Source organism: Cryptomeria japonica, chromosome 1 (genome assembly GCF_030272615.1).
Source record: "Cryptomeria japonica chromosome 1, Sugi_1.0, whole genome shotgun sequence".
Taxonomy (NCBI): domain Eukaryota; kingdom Viridiplantae; phylum Streptophyta; class Pinopsida; order Cupressales; family Cupressaceae; genus Cryptomeria; species Cryptomeria japonica.
The window spans coordinates 52,060,562-52,074,458 of record NC_081405.1 but is presented as its reverse complement, the minus strand read 5'-3'; positions in this window follow the sequence as shown (position 1 = coordinate 52,074,458).

The window sequence follows — 13,897 nt, the reverse complement described above, 5'->3', positions numbered from 1 at the left end:
TATTATTTTTTAATATTAAACATTTTTAAATTTGATATCTCTTGGCGTACTTTACATGGATTTCTTAAAATGTATAGGTATGCTAGTTTTATATTCGATACAATTCAAAGTTTGAAATAAAAACTGTAACTTTGGTACATTGTATTAATAATGCAATAAAATAATTGTCTATATAATTCAAACATTGATACAAAAATTATATTATGGATAAATGTTTTTGTTTTTTTTTTTAATTTATTTTATTAGCATTTATTGTGGAATGTGATTTCTAATGTTTATAAAAAATATATTATGAATAGACATTTATTTTATTATAATTTATAAAATTATTTAAAATTTATCTATTTTCAAAAAAAAAATCATATTACAATTATGTAAATGAGAAATATTTTAATTTTTATGTTTTTATTTATTATTTTTTAAAGATATATAATAATATAATAAATAGTTAGTTTAAATCATATAGATGAAATAAAAATAAATTTTAAATAATTTTGAAGTAAAACACTAATTAGGGACATTTTTAATCATTAAATTATTATTATTGTTATTATTATAAATGTTTAAATAAATGTTGTTTTCTAGGATAGTTTTTAGTCCATGTGAACAATGCACATAATATTTAATGTTTTATTTAACCATTTTTAGATAAATGATATATTTATTTTTTGATTAAAGAATATGTAAACTACAATCATAGGAATTGTTAACACTTAGATTTGCCTTAAAATTCATAAATTCTCATTAAGGCTTTGCCTATTTTGTGCACTTACCCTATTTTTTCATCAATTAAACCTAATCTAAGATAGTTTTAATGGGCCCATATGTTCAAAAGGTCTCTTCATGTTCCCCTTTATACTTCGATTATTCTCTCTTATCAAAACTCAAGAGTTATCTCTTGTTTTTGGACATGAATGAGATAATTAGAATGATACTTTAATATATTGACCATTGACTCTTTAATATTTTGATTTAAGCCTAATGAATGTATTGCTCATTATGTTTTATTTGGAAGGCATGTAGATTTTGATAGTGAATATTATTATTGTGTTGAAATATTAATTTCCATTCAATTTTATGAGTGATTGGCAGGTGTGAAGACGAAAATGCAGTCTAGGCAGAGACCTCCTAGCTCTCTAGTAGCAAATGGTGTGATGAAAAACTACAAGCACGCACACAGTCATCGGTGCATGTTTATTTGAAAAGCTAACCCAATTTCTAATTTACTTGTGAATTATTAGTGTGATCTTGAATGGATAGAGAAAATTTATTTAATATCATGTTTATTCATTATTTATTTAAATGACATAGAGAAATGATGCATGTTGAAATACAAAAAAATGTGTTGAAATGACCATTTTATTTATTTCATTTCATTTTTATCAAAAATAAATTTTAATGCTTTTTTTGATATTAGACATGCCTTTGTTGTATTTATCCTCGTTAGTTAGTTTTTTTTTTTGTTTTTTTTTGGGGGGTGGGGGGGTAAAGGTGGCGAGCCATCATAATATATTAATATATAAATAATAGAGATTACAAAGACTGGTTCAAAGAGCAAACCGGAAGAAAGAGCCAGTAAGAAAACCTCCAGTTATAGCTCGAAATATTAAAGAAAATACCAAAACAATCTAAACTAAAATCAAAATAAGCCTAATACAAGCTACAATAGGCTCATCCCGAGCACTCCTGAAGGGGAGATACAATGAGGACCTCAAAAACCAATCAAATAATGATTGGAATGTCGATGTGGACTCAAGAGCCCGAAAAAGTTCCAAAAAAGAGAGGGGGAGGCCATCCTTGAAAAATGAACACCAACATCAACACTCAAGAAGATTTAAACACTCTTGGAGTGTTCAACTAAGAGACCATGGAGCCGAGCACAGAGGAGAGACAAATACCCCAAGGATAAAATGAACAAAGACCCATCTCTGAGTGGTCTAGAGGTCACGGGCCTGAGCACAAAATCCCAATCTGAACAAAATTGCCTGGTAGAGACCCATATGAAACCATGACCGCACTGCTGGAAGGGGATAAACGGGTTCAGGAAGACAAAATTCTCCACTATACCAAACTAGGGAGCCAACAAATCTAGACTTGGAGTGCGTAAGCTGCTCGAGGGGCTGTAATAATACCACATAATAATGAATATGGGTTATGGCTGAGATGTCCATACCAACTCAAGACCTTGGGGAAATTCCACATAATTATACTGTAGGGAAAATAAATTGATGTGAAAATTTCAAAATTGGAAGTCAGGTCCCATCGCTACTTCCCATTTGAAGAGGCTATTGAGAATTCAATATCCATCAGGATGGGGAAGGAGCTTGCATAGCCATGTAGATCTATGGCAACATGTTTGAAAATAACTCTGATCCCATGAAATATGTTGTATACTTGGGAAACTATATCTTCCCCCAGAATCTTTGCATGATGTTTCAGTCAGTGGTGAAAAGGGGTAGAGGAGTCATAAACGAGACCATTCACAAAGGAAATGTAGACTGCCCTGGCTAAAGACTCCTGCAAAATTTCCTCTCTGTCAAATAAACTGCCAACCCACGGGTCCCCCACCAAAAGATTATAGCTTGCAATTTGGAAGTTTAATTCCTCCTAGGTGAAGAAACTAGGTTGGACAACAGAGCCAACAAGGAATCTCATATACTCTACTGACCATGAGAGATCCAAAATAAATGAAGCAAACCTGGAGATCACCCACGACGAAGGACTGAATTGATTTGGTTTCAACCATTCTACACCAAGGATTTGAATAATCACTTTTTCCACCTTTGAACATGGAATGATGAACAAGGTTGAGAGATTGATTTAGTTGACACCCTGCGGGAAAAGATTTTGAAGAGGGCCATGGGGGACTATTCTGGAAACCATGAACATATAAAATTGTATCTCCCACCTCAAAACTTCAGAGGAAAGCAAATCATTTAATGGAAACTTCAATGTGTCTCCACAGAATGAAGTGAAGAGACATGCACATGTGAAAAAATCCGCATGATGCAATACTAAATGCCCTTAAAAAGTGTTAACTGAGTGTTGTCAAAGGACTCCAATGCATTGGAAAACAATGGGATGTGTCAGATCTACACACATGCTGCCAAGCAAATAATCTAGACAAGTTGATTTGGTACATGCCAAGGCAGTCCAACCTTATAAATGCTTAGTGTGAAATTAAAATGATGAAAATCTTTCCGCACAAGAGGAAAAAGGTGCATTAATGATTGAACAATGCTCAATTACATGACCTCTAGATTTTCTCTAAGCTCGAGCCCTTCAACATTTTTTAGGAGAGACCCTATAATTATTTGTTCTCCATGAGGGAGAAGGCAGCCCTGGTTAGCTAGAAGGTCTGCTAGAGCATTCACCTCCCTGTAACAATGACAGACTGAATATTCATCAAATTGAAGGAGTTGTTTAACTTCTTGAATAATATATTTAATTTTCCAGTTGCATTTTACTACTGAGGAAGTTGAAAGAGCCATAATTGTGTTCATAGAATCTCCTTCAATAAAGATATTTTTAACATTATTGGTGGTGGCCAATCTAACCCCGAACAAGAGAGCTTGGGCTTCGGCCACATTATTTGATCCATCTACTATTCTAACCATGCCACAACTAGAGATAATTCCTAAATGATTCCTTAAGACATAGCCTAAACCTAAAAACCTGAGGTTGTCTTTTGAGGCCCCATCAAAATTTAATTTAGCATAGCCCGGGTTAGGAGGTTTCCACTTGATCTCTTTTCAAATAGGAACCTTTGGTGTGTTAATGAGTAGACTTTCTTTGAAAGGAAGAGATATGTCTTGCCAGTCTGAGAGAATTTTATCATCCCAAGAATTGAAGCTTGAGTGCAAACCTTTCTTATTTGCTACATGGGCATTGACAGCCTCTGAAATCGATGCTTCCAGCTTCTTGATAATATTCATGAGATTATTGGACTCCTTTCTGAAAATCCTGTTGTTTCTTTCCCACCAGAGGTTCCGAATAAGAACTGCAGGAGCCACTGACCAGATACAAGAGAAGAAAGAATCTGAATGAAGGATGGGCCACAAGTCAAAAATTGATGTGAGATCTTCTAGGAGTGGGGACAACCAATTAAGTTTTACTTGAAGCCAGGACCAACATTGATATGCATAAGAGAAGTTAAGCAGGAGATGATTCATAGATTATGTCTCCTTATTGCAAAAAACACAATTGAAAGGAGGAGCTAGATTTAGCGATGACAATCTCTCACTTGTTAAGATCCTACCTTTAAGTGCCAACCAAGAGAAAACTCCAGCCTTTTGGAGCCCTCCGTCGGCCCAACAAAATTGAAATCTTCTAAGGGGGGGAACCTGTTCTAATTGCTCCATTGATCTATAACCATGTTTAACTGTGTAATTTCTAGAATTTGAGGGGAACCAAATGAGTTTATCTGGAGAATCAAGAAAGGAGATAGTTCTCTTGTTAAGTTCTGCCAAGAGAACTTGTTTTTTATTTAAGGGTGCAAAACTATCCGTAGACGTCTAAAAATGGTCAATGCTTGTGGAATCATACTTTAACATTGATGCATTGCCTTATTTTATGGTTTTTGCGTCGCATTAACATTTCTCCTATGATTCGCACTTGGTCTTTATCATTTGCGAGCATTGATTCCTTCTTCTACATTCTTCATTTATCTCGCTTTTGAATTTGGTCTTGTCGACAACAATCTTCAGTCATGATTTTGGTTGATCTTTGTCCTTGTCAATCTCATCATTTTGCGATCGATTCGTCATTGATCCTTGTCCTTGTCAATCATGTCAATTTGGATCAATTAGTCATTGTTCCTTGTCAATTGGCACATTTATCAATCAAATCATTTGTCAGCATTGGTCCTGTCGTTAATCAGAATCATGATCAAATCAATCCTACATCAAGACCTAATTGTTGTCCTTGCATTTCTAATTCATCTTCTAGGGTTTCATGATTTATTCATTTAACCTTGTTTGTCATTTCTCCCTCTAGGTTAAATAATTTATTTATTTATCCTAAGTCTTCTTATCACAATTAAATATTTATTTAATTAGCTAACTAATTCCTCCCTCTTTTTGTGAATTAATTAATGAATGAAAAATTATTAATTAATTTACCTAATTCACCTAATTTACTGATTTCTCCTAATTCCTAATTTCCTAATTTTCATCAATTTCAATTTTCTAATTTCCTAATTTCTAATTCATCTAATTTTCTATTTTCTCCTATTTTTCTCCTAATTTCATGGGAATGACATAGCAAATTTGTCATAATTTGTCATAATTGACAATCAATCAATTTTGACATAGTAATTTGTCATAATTGACAATCAATCAATCTTGCATAGAAAGTGTCAATTTGTCATAATTTGTCATAATTGTCATTCTTGATTTGAAATTTCCATTTGAATCTCCTCATGCTAATCTTGTCTTTTCTCCAATTTTTCTATAAATTGGATGAATTTCTTCAATCAAAGTCCCTGGTCGAATCAATCATGCTTCTAGTACCCTTATGTTGTCATGCTATCTTGTCAATCTTGCTTTCATCTCATGTGTATGCACTTGTAGGTGAGATCCACAAAACAAAGCTATTTGAAGGAGAAAGAAGGACAATGGAGCCACAATAAGGAGACATCTGCATTTGGTTTGCTTAGATTTCATTTAGAATTTCTTGTTTTCATGTTTTCATTGAGTGTAATTAGGATTGGTCATTGCAATTGAGTTTTTGTGATTGAACTAGGCTATTGTTTATATTGCTTTGATGATCTCCACATTTCCTAGCTACATTAATTGGTGAACCCTACATGAACTAACCCTCTAATCATGCTATTGAGTGCTTTTGAGTTGATTTGCAAGTGAAAAACCCAAGATATAGGGTAATGCAGGGCTTTCTGAGAACTTATGCGCCTGTGTAGGACCAATCTGTGCCTGTGTTAAGCATTTTGCGCCTGTGTCAAGGACTTATGTGCCTGTGTCAAAGGGATCTGTGCCTGTGTTACTGCATTCTGCCCCTGTGTTACTGCATTCTGCGCCTGTGTAAGACATTCTGCGCCTTTGTAAGGCTAGAAATAGAGGTAAAAGGCACTGTTTTTACTTGCAAATTGCTTTGTTTTGCATTTTGTTTTTGCTTTTTGGTTTTGCTTTGGTACTGATTCTTTGTGCAGCACCTTGGCATTACACATGGAAAAGACAAAGATGAAACTACTAATGAATTTTATGCAGGTTCGCTAGTCAAAGATCAAACAAAACAAACTTCTGACTTGGTGGTTTTGCAGGTTGCCTTGTACTCCAGCTAAACTTTGTGTTTGTAATTCATAATTAGGCACCTAGTATGATTGCTAAATAGGATGGAATGAATGTTTGTTTGCTTTGATTGTTGAGTTTGACATTGGAGTAGGAGAGTATGCTCTCATCCTTCTTAGGGTGATCAGAAATCCAGATCTTCGATACCATTCTCATGGCTCAAATTTTTTGTTACCTTTAGAGGGACTGCCTTCCCGACCATTTGCTTTCTTTTGCAAGCAAGTGACAATCGTGAGAAGGGAACGACCCAAAGTGAGTATAGCTAGAATACCTTGGCATTCTAACTCACTATAAATAAATACTTGATGGGTGAAAGCTTTGAAGGAAGGGTTAAGTGGGAATTGTAGTTACTTGGGAAGTGATGACCCTTGGACTCTTTCTCATATCAACATCTAAGTAGGGCCTCAAGGTCTAAATCGTGCTTGCACGACTACATTTGTTTGGTATCTTGGTGGGCTTAATGTCTCAATCACGCTTGCATGACACCAAGGAGTAACGCTTAACAGAAATCCTTACTAAACACCTTGTATTTAGAGGCCAAAAATCCTTCTAGTTGCTTGAGAAGGACAAGTTCAGATACTTGGAAGAGATACTAAGTTCGCCATGGGGAGATTTCCATGGGGACTGATGCTTGGCTGCCTTGAGAAGTGAGTGCCATGGAGGGGAGCCCGTGGGGTCAAGCATCTATGTATTCTCCTTGAATCTCATAACGAGTCTACCTCTCAAGTACCTACTGTCCTTGCCTACCATAAGAAATGTGTGAATGAGCATGATTGTCTTGAGTCTAAGTTGAAATATCTTGTCTTCTTTGCTTGTCAAAAGTTGAGTTGTGTCCCATTTCAAAAACAAGACAAATTGATTCAAAACAAGGTTAAACACAAGAGTATTTCATTCAACAAAGTTCAAAACACCTTCAAACATGGTTGTCAAACATTTTTCAAAATCTTGTCTCAACATTCATGTCACTTAGATTTAGGTTCATCCTAGGTTTGCAGTTTGCAAATTCATTGTCAACTACCAAGGTTAAGTTTCACCTAGGTCATACTCCTTTGCATATCAATAAGGGTCATCCAGTTGCATGTGTCCTCTTGCATTAGAGTAATACCATTTCACAATTCAAACTTAGGTTGACATTGTCATACATTTGCATTTGCATACCCTAGGTCTCTTCATTAAGCTTAGGTCATTATCATATCATATTAGGGTCATTTGCATAGTAATTGTCCCTTTGCATATAGTGTCAAAACTAGGTTTTGTCATACTTGAGTAATCCAAATCTTTGATAAACCCTAAGTCATTGTTAGGAAGTCTAGACCTTATCAAACCTTTTCTCTTTTTGTCATTATTGTCATTTGGTCAAACCTAGCTTAGTATTCAAGCATATAGGGGAGACATTGTCATTTTGTCCTTTTGTCACTTGGTCCTTTTGTCCTTTGAGGTCTAGACATCATCTCAATTTCCTAAGGGTCTCTTTTTAGATTTTCATTCCAAAAAGTTTGTCAAAATCTTGAAAAACAACCAAAAACATAGGTTGCATTCTTTCCATAGATTGCATTTTTGTCTATTTAGTTTGCATTTAGTTGCATATCATACATCATCCTTTTAAAATCAAAAATCCCAAAAACATTGCATAGTGACACGTCTATTGAAACAAGGTTTCAAGCACCAATGATGCAACAAAGTTTGACGTATCAACCGACAATGCAATCAAATTTTAATCCATGGCAATCACAATTATATCCAACCCAACAACAAGGCAATATCGATCAAACTTTTTATGATGAAACAAGTCTCCAAATACAAAAACTAGAGGAGAAACTATCTCAAGAAAATGAGATATTGGAACAAAAAGTGAAAAACATTGAGAAGAATAGATCACAAATGTCCAAAATGTTTCAAAAATTTCCAGGTCGAAATCCAAAGATTGAGCCAATTGATGTAAGATCTCTTCTTGAATGATCAGACATACCAGCTCTCCTCTCCCAAATAGAGATGATGAAACAATTTCAAGAAAAGAGACAACATCAATTTCAACATTATGTGCCTCCACAACAAGAACAAGAAGGTGTTTACTATCAATCACATTTTCAACCAATACAACCAATGGTTCAACCAATTGTTCAACTTATACAACCAATACAACCAATGGTCCAATTTCAACAATATGTCCAACCAACTATACAATGTCCACAAATAGTTCAACCAATGGTGGAATATCAACAAGTTCAATCAACATATCAATGTCAACAACCACAACCAAACATTCCAAAATAAAGGTTGCAACACACACCAACCCAAGTTTCAAAAATGTCAGAACAATTGAACCAAGTCCAATATCAAAACATGACATCAGATCAGAACCAACTCCTTGCCAAACAAGTTCAAATTCCAGATTCAACTATATCAAAACCTTGAAAGAAAGGTGGCTTTATTGGAATGATCTTAAGGAAATTACCAAGTGAGTTCTTTGAGGAAGATCAAGATAATACACTTATGTCTAGCAATGCCTCATCTCCCCACAAACAAATTGACTCTCTAGTGGTGTCTATCCCTACACCTTTAGAAGTTTCACAAGAACCTTCCATATTGTCCTCATCAAAAAATACACCCAAGGATGAAATTATCCGAGGGCTATCCATAGATGATTGCCAAGATAATCCAATTCATGATGCACATCCTTGTCATGTTTCAAAAATACAAGACCCAATGCCACCATGCACTTTATTGCCATTACTTGTTTTAGAGGACCCCATTCGAAGTCCCTCTTCCTCATGTTCAAGCATTGATTCCTTGCCAGAATCCATCACAAATGTTCAAAGTGCATTTCCTTCATGCCAAAACATTGGTTCCTTGTCAGAATCCCCCATCCATATCCAAAGTCCAACCCCATGTCAAGATGATAATTTAGAGCACGAAGAAATGAGTCCTAAAGAAAATCAAGATCAAGATCCTGAAACCTTATCATCCCATCCAATTGTTGACTAGGACCCCATGTTCCCAGACACTCATGATGATTCCCCTATTCTTGTCCATCCTATCCAAAGTCCTATTGACACTCCATTCCCCAATCAAGATCAAGATATCCTAGTCCATCCAATCCCAAATGATCCCCTTCCATTTCATGAAAAAAATGTCCTTTCAAATCCCATTGGCATTTCACTTCCTAAGAAAGATCAAGATATCCTTTCCATCCTTTCTGATGATCCCATTAAAAGTCAAGAGCAAAGCACCTTTGAAGGGGATTCCAATGATCTTCCTCCTTGTCAAGATCAAATTATTCCTTTAAATCCTCTACAAGCTCCTTTTGTTCCTCCATCTCCTTGTCTTAATCCCGCATATCCACTCCAAGGTCTCATTTATTTTGATGATCCCATTATTTCTCCCATTCCATCTCTTGAAGAGCCTATCATTGAACCATGTCCACTACACAATCCTAGTCCCCCTCATGATCCTAATCCCCCTCATGATTCTAACGTGTCAGTGCAAGATGTTCATGAACCCTCGACATGCATAATGGGTTCTTCCACTTTGGTGCAATCCGATCCACTTCAAGATCTCATTATTTCTCTCATATCATATCCACCTCATAATGGACTTGCGTCTTCTTCCCAAAGAAAAGAGTATCCTACAAGTCAAGATATTCATAAAGGCAAAGGAGTAGATCTTTATAAGCAAGAATCCCTTCATGTTAAAGAAAATATTAAGGGTCATGGCCTCAGTGAAATTGCTCAAGACGTGGGTACCCCTGCTAAATCCAACATCCCTTCAAAATCCAAGCATACACCTTCCCCATCATACTTTCCATCCATCTTCGGTCCTTATATTCCTTCATTCTCTATGCAAGGTTAGCAAAGGCATACATCCTTGAGTAAATTTCATCCATTCAAAAGAAGTCCATTTCATTCATATCCATCCATGCATTCCTTTCCCCCTCCAAGTAATTTGGATGCCAAGTATAAAAGTCATAAGTCTAGAAATCCACATGTATTCAAGGATCAACATGTCAAAGCAAAGAAAAATACGATCCAAAAAGAAAAAGAAATATCCAAAAGGTCACAAAGGCCCATTGCTCAAAAACAAAAGTCAAAATATATATGGGTTCCTAAATCCCTTGTGCAAGCAATGCACTCCAAGGAACCACAAAAGCATGAAAAATCAAAAACCATGTGGGTTCCTAAGCGGCTCCTTGAAGCACAAAAGCCTAAAGAAACATCCAACTTGGCATCCAAAATTGCTATTCCTCCATCCAAACCTCTCAAATCTATTCCTCCATCACCTTCTTCATCCATTTTGGGCCCTTATGTCCCAAAATATATTTTTTCTCCATCAGTCCATCACCCCTCAAGGTGTGTGACAATGTCAATCTTGCCAACATTTCCATCCACTCAAGCACAATTCTTCCAATACCCTATCCATTATCCAGTTCATATTTTCCATCCTTCGATCCCTTTGGTCCAATCCTTTGCATAAATCCTCGCCTTAGTTTCATCTCTTTTTCCATGTCCTTATCCTACCAACGTCTTTGAGCATACTTTTAAAGGTCATGGTCCATTTTTTTTCAAGGCTACTATCCAAACAAAATGATGTTTGAGTCCTTCTTCCATCCCCTATCATGTGCCCAACTTCTATTGAAAAAGTCAAAATACAAAAAAAAAAAGTGAAAAAAAAAGACAAAAGAAAAAAGTAAAGCAAAAATAATTCGTCCACTAGTAAAAACCTGGCAAATAGGCACCTTGGGCAAATATCGTGATGAAAACCTGGCAAATAGGCATCATGTGTAATCTATGAACTTCTTGCACACCACACTTGGGGGTAGATTTCCTCCTCCATTATCCTATTTTCCCTCATGTACATATCCCATTTTCCACCTTTGATCTTGACAAGGTTGAGGATTGTCATGAGCATCATGCACCTTGTTTGCAGCTTTTAGTCCATCATAGCTTTTGGTCTTTATCCATTTGCTTATTACAACCTTTCATCCATATTCCCTAGCTTATTGCAACTTTCTGCCACTACCCCTTAGCCTATCCCAACCTTCAGTCCATGTCCCTTATCCATTCTTGGTCTTGCTTATCCTATCCATATCTTATCACTATCCATACACTCTTTCTGTCCCTTGATCTTGATCTGACATAAGGATGCAAAAATTTAAACATGGTTTCAAAAACCTCTTGACATGTCTGTCATGCCATGTCACTGCTTTACATTGTCATATCCAGTCTCTTATCCCATCATGCAATAGCCCTTGAAAATTACATCTGTATTGTCTCCATGATAAAAGGCCTTTGTCTTCCCTCTATCCACCAACATTTTAGCAAGCCTATTTATTCACCTGTCATATTCCTTTCCTTGCTAGACACTAGGGGCAAAATCATAAAAATTGAAAAATGTCCTGAAATAATCATAAAATTTGAAACATGTCCTAAAATAATTAAAAAAAAAAATTGAAAAATGTCCTGAAATAATCCAAAAATTTGAAAAATGTCCTGAAATAATCCAAAAAAATTGAAAAATGTCCTGAAATAATCCGAAAAAATTGAAAAATGTCCTGAAAAAATCCCTAAAAATCATAAAAAATTGAAAAATGTCCTGAAAAAAATCATAAAAAATTGAAAAATGTCCTAAAATAATCCAAAAAAATTGAAAAATGTCTTGAAATAAAATCCAAAAAAATCAAAAAATGTCCTGAAATAATCCATAAAAAGTCAAATAAAGTCCTGAAAAAATGAACACAAAAAAAATTGTAAAAACTCAAAAAGCAAAACAAAAAAAATATCCCCTTTGTGCATAAGACAGATCACTGAGCATCCCTCCAACGACATGCAATCACACACTGCGCTTTAATGAAATCATGCATTAACAAATGAACTTTTTCAATCAAAACTAGACATTCGAACTGATCACAATTGTCATATCAATCGATCAACATCAATATCATTTGTCCTTGTCACATTATCATGAGTCTTATACAGGGTGTGGTATACTCGAAACCAGACTGTGTCCTGTCTTAGACGGGGTACCGCATTCCCTAAAACCAGACAGCATGATCATTCTTGTTTTCCACTTTTGACAATGATGATCAAAATGTTTGTTTGACTTGGTCGAATTTGTGAGTCTTATCTTTTTACTGATTTATCTTTGGCTTAGATCATGTTCCTATGTTGCTCGATGATGTCATTGAGTGATTTAGAGTGACCGGGATGGTTCATGGTCCCTTTCCTTTTTTTGTTGTGTTTGTTGTTTGTGGAATGTTTGTCACGAACTGGGGCAACTATATCATTGGGTGTCTGTGATAAGTACGTTCACTTTCTGAATGCCACACATACCTCGACCCTTGATGTATGCAACCTAGGATGCTTCACTCATTCCTTGTGTGCGATGTGTCTGTCTTTTGCAAAAAGGGTTGCATTTCAGCTCTGGCCTTCAATGCCATGATGCTCTGCATCCGCTTTGCTACATTAAATAAAGGTTCTCACCTACTTATGTGCATTTGTGAAAGCAAGTTTTCCTTCATCTCTAACTGTCCTCTGTCTAATTTCTTCTTACTAACATTTCTTCCATCAGTCTTGGCAATCTGTTTGCTCCTATCATTTTCTATCATTCTTATCGATCAATTGGCCTCTTTTCTGGATGTTTCTGGCCAATTCCTTGAGGGGGCATGCATATGTCATTGTCAGTGTCTGGGCATTTTCATTATTATTCTTTGAAACAATGCTTAGAATCACATTGTCTCAAAGAGGGGCAAAATGTAGACATCTAAAAATGGTCAATGCTTGCGGAATCATAATTTAACATTGACGCATTGCCTTATTTTAGGGTTTTTGCGTCGCATTAACATTTCTCCTATGATTCACACTTGGTCTTTATCATTTGCGAGCATTGAGTCCTTCTGCATTCTTCATTTATCTCACTTTCAAATTTGGTCTTGTCGACAACAATCTTCAGTCATGATTTTGGTCGATCTTTGTCCTTGTTAATCTCGTCATTTTGTGATCGATTCGTCATTGATCCTTGTCCTTGTCAATCATGTCAATTTGGATCAATTAGTCATTGTTCCTTGTCAATTGGCACATTTATCAATCAAATCATTTGTCAGCATTGGTCCTATCGTTAATCAGAATCATGATCAAATCAATCCTACATCAAGACCTAATTGTCGTCCTTGCATTTCTAATTCATCTTCTAGGGTTTCATGATTTATTCATTTAACCTTGTTTGTCATTTCTCCCTCTAGGTTAAATAATTTATTTATTTATCCTAAGTCTTCTTGTCACAATTAAATATTTATTTAATTGGCTAACTAATTCCTCCATCTTTTTGTGAATTAATTAATGAATGAAAAATTATTAATTAATTTACCTAATTCGCCTAATTTACTAATTTCTCCTAATTCCTAATTTCCTAATTTTCATCAATTTCAATTTTCTAATTTCCTAATTTCTAATTCATCTAATTTTCTATTTTCTCCTATTTTTCTCCTAATTTCATGGGAATGACATAGCAAATTTGTCATAATTTGTCATAATTGACAATCAATCAATTTTGACATAGTAATTTGTCATAATTGACAATCAATCAATCTTGCATAGAAA